A 4,608-nucleotide genomic window follows, 5' to 3' on the forward strand; every position below is an offset into this window, starting at 1 on the left:
GCTGGACATCGTTATATTAGAAGAACACGCCAAAACAACGCGTCCTTGGCTGCAAAATACGCACCGGCAAAATACTAACCGCCAGCCTCCTCAAGCAAGGGAGGCGTTTTTTTTCTGTGGTGGGGGGAGGAAATGGCCGAATGACCTGAATCGAGTGGCGTCCGCTTCGGTTTACTGCGCGCTTTTCATTGGTCCCAAGAACGTGCAAAAAAACCTCGCATTGGATAAAATCTGTCAAAAAAACAAGGGTGGCAGTTTACTAACCGCCAGCACTTGTATCTATACTTTTTCATTATCCAGACGGTATACATTTGATTTAACCCCTTAGTTCCTTTATGTTGGATCTTCCAACATAAGGGGTGTATACCCTAATTCACTTCTGTTGCACCTTTTATTTAAAGTTGGAGGTCCAACATAAGCAAATCTTATACCTGAATTTTGTATGGGGCAACGGTCCATATCCGCCCTTTCCCCGCTATAGTGAAATGAAGTCATTGATATGAGTGTAAAACGGTCACATGCACAGGCTTAGGTTTAGTTTGGTTGAATGAGTTAGAAAAGGGAGGTACACACCCACTATCGAGCGAGTGGCCACCAGCCACCAACCTCCTCACTCTTCAAAACGACGGCCAATAGCAACATGGCTGCGCCGACACCCAAGACACCGCGTCACCACCTCACCGAGCAAGAAAGGCGCCTCTGTCGCGAGGCTCTGCTAAGTGAGCGTCACGAGCGCCGCATTCGACGGACAGAGCAGAAGAGCGGCAGCGATGGAGCATGGCAGACGAAGGCGAAGAAGGCGACAAAGAAGAAAGCTGCCAAGCGCACAACGGCAGATATAAAGTTGGCGCAGTATAAAGGTCTGTATATTCCTTCAGCAAGTGCTCAGGTTGCAGACACGGCGGGCGAAAAAGAGGGCTCGCGAAACCAGACGATTGCTGAGCGAAGGAGACGATAGAGACAACCGCGATAGCGGGATGCGATGGAGGTGGAAGCAGACCACGAGACGGAAGGTGACAGAAGTCGTCGCGACATGGTTTTGAGCGTTGAAGACTGCGCTGCTCTGCTCCAACAGTCTGATATCACGTTAGCTACTACTGATTACAGTGCTGAAAAACGAAAGCGTAGTACGCAAGTGCCGACAAGAGAGCATCGCCGCTCTCTCCTACAAGAAGACAGCGATGGCGACGATGACACGGTGCGTTTTGTTCGTTTATCCAACATAGAAGGACTGTGGCTGAGAACACGTCTAACAAAATATCCAACATTTGTCATGTATGGCAAACAGATAATGCAAGGTGACGAAGACGAGAGTGCTTACGAAGCGGACGTTGTGCACGGTGTACCGGGCGTGTGTCATTGACACAAACCCTAACTTTATGGACGAAAGGGGCTGACGAATGCACCGGGCTCAACTCCGATGAGGACCCAGAGCTTCGTGAGGAACCTGAAGACGAAGAGGATGCTGATGACGATACTTGGGACGGTGATTGGGACATTGGAGAGCTGACAGATGAAGATTCGGACCACGACATCGAGGAGCTTCCAAACACGGCGTGGTTGTCCGCAGCGAAGAACGCACCACTGATCACTGCAATGCGTACCGATGGCTAGGAGTATGGTACGTTATGTTGGCCGAATCCAACATAATCCTTTCGTTTCGTTTCTGAGTTAACATAAAGGCTAGCATAGGTTTTGTTCTTGTGTTTTGTATCTAGACGCGACTTAGTTTGGACCAGACCCAACGTATGCTAGGTTGTATGATGGGCCATACGGACCAAGTGACAGCGTGCTACGCGTTGGGGACGATCCGCTGGCATTGCTCTTTTTTTTCCTGCCGCCGAAGATTGGTCCCAAATTGCTGTCGAAAGCAACCGCTATCACACACAGTCAATCCCTACGAGGGCCCGCTCAATTTGCAGATAGCAACAGCGTAGAGGTGGCGAGGCAGAAGATCTTGCTGAGATCAGACGGCGGTTGTCAGCAGCTGAAGAAATACAAACTTACGAAGTCTTTCAAGTTATGGCATTGCTGATTGCACGTATGTTGGTCCCCATCCGGAAAGGCATTGCAGCGCTTTGGTCAACGATAAAAGTCGGAGTTCTACCGTCAAACCAGCTTCAGTCTCGTGATGGGATAGAATCGCTTTTTTCAAATAATGGGATATCTACACTTTTCGAGCAACAAGTCGCCACAAGCCCGTACGAACCGAGCGTGGAAGATTCGACCGGTGCTCGACGTGCTACAGCGAACATTCGCTCGTGGATACAGAGCTCCCCCAGTCATCAGCTTCGATAAAGCAACACTGCCTTCGCGCTCGCGATACAATCCCATGAGGAGCTTCAACAAGGACAAGCCCCACAAGTGGGGGACGAAGGTGTTTGTCGCTGCGTGTGCCAAGACCGCGTACTGCATGAGGTAACTGTGGGGCAAGCTTCGGCTTGCCTTTTGGTTTTGGCCCAAGTACCTATGTGACTTGTCCACATAAGAATCCTGCCCCAACTGTGATACAACATAATATCAACTACTCGTCTCTGCTGATGTGTTTGCCTGCTAGGATTGAGATTTATTGCGGGGCGAAGCCCCATCTACGTACTCCGGTTCCAAAGGATAACAACACTGGAGAAGCGGCTGAACTTCGAAACATGAAAGCTCTCTTATCTCCGTCACCGACGTCCCCCATGGAGATTAGTGGTCACCGACCGGTTCAACACGTCGGTCAAGCTGGCGCTGAAGCTGCTTCATTATCGGATGTATCTAACGGGGACGATACAGGCGGATAGATCAGGTTACGCTGCTGGAGTGATCACTACGAAAAAGAAAAAAAAGTGAGCAGGCGCGAGGTACTGGTGCCTCCGCAAGGTACTATCAAGCTGGCTCAAAACAAGATGTTTTCGCAACTAACCGCTGCCATGTGGATGGACCGTAGCCCGGTGCACCTGCTCTCAAGTGGGGGCAGCCGCCAAACCGGCACCGTGAGTACGTACTACATGCATTGGGCTCCTTTTTGGTTGTTAGCACTAATTGTATTTGTATTCTAGTGAGACGCATCCACGGTGAAATGACGCCGGTGCCGGGTCCAGAGCTTGTTCGCGACTACCACCGCTGGATGGGTGGGGTCGATGTCCATAATCAACTCCGGTTGCAACGTTACAGCGTGCAACTTTACTACAAAACACGCAAGTACTACAAAACTTTGTTTCTGGGGCTTCTGGACATGGCGCTCGTGAACGCGTTTATCGTTCATCGACACTATCGAAAGGTGAACAACAGGCGCCCGCCAAAACACTTCTCGTTTTTTGAGGAATTGATGGAGCAGCTACTGGCAGTAGATTCAATCGAAGCGTTTGACGAGATTGAGGTAAGTCAAATGTTGACCAGTCAACATAGCCTCATCTGCTTCAGCAGTCGTCCAACATAACAACTAACTTATGGTGGGCTTGACTGTATTGGTGCAGCAAGGGACATCTGCGCAAGATAGAGCTGCCCCCTCGCCGGCAAGAGCAGATTCAACACAGCTACAAGGAAGCGCATCGTCAGCCATCGACGGACATTGTTTAAAAGAAAACCCAGATACTGTCGATTGCGAGCAGGGTGTAAAGCGACGCCACCGATCATGCAAAGTCTGCGACATCTACAAGGTCAAGCCTCGCAAGTTTACGAAATACTTCTGCCCGGAGTGCTCGAACGGGAACAAACGGTGCGTAGCTCGCTTGGTACCCTTACCGTAAGCTTTGGCTAACTCGTTTTGATTTAGTAAATACCTATGCAACGTTCCGCGTGAAGGCAGGGTCAGTACGTGCTTCAGCATTTGGCATGCTGATTGGAACAACGGCAACGACATCCCGCGCGACCTACTGCAAGAGCACAGGACACGTGAACGACCGCCAGCGTCGCGGCCAGGCAAGAAGCGGAGACGCAGACAGCAGGTAGGCGAGAGCGGAGCAAGTGCTGGTGCTGGTGCTGGGGAGTCGAGCGAAGAAGATGATGAAGCGGTGGAGGAGGAGGCGTAGTGGTTGCGCCGTCTGGTCGTACATGTCTATGCAAGGAGCAATCAATTGATACGGCACTTGATCTTTCTTGTTATTGGCTATAATAAATGAACTCACCGCTGCTGGACGTATGCAACAGCACAAAGATAGGCTAATCAATAAACAGTACATATCTTATGTTTATTTATACAGCATAGTTGTATATGATCGTCTCAATGTACTACATAAGCCCTCCTTTATGTTGGAGAATCCGTACTATACACACTGGCAAGTCGTTGTTACCACCCCGAACCCGCGCCAAGATATCCGGACTTAATTGAAAACCCATACAAATTCCTTTATATCTGTATATGGGACGAGGTCAAAATATACCCTCATATTTGAGGCCGGGAACTAAGGGGTTAAACTCGAAAAAAATACTAGAGTGTCATTCTAAAGATTTGAAAACACTCCAAAATCATCCGTTTTAAGGAGATCTTGCGAGCCACACCACGGATGAAGTTTCCATTTGCCGGGACGAATTACTCCGCTCTATAAATTAACATTAAAGCTTTGAATAATATTTAAAATAGCTTGCAAACCCAATTCTTTCCTAGGCTGCACTCAGTTAGAACGC

Source organism: Phytophthora infestans, genomic scaffold (genome assembly GCF_000142945.1).
Source record: "Phytophthora infestans T30-4 supercont1.24 genomic scaffold, whole genome shotgun sequence".
NCBI lineage: Eukaryota > Oomycota > Peronosporomycetes > Peronosporales > Peronosporaceae > Phytophthora > Phytophthora infestans.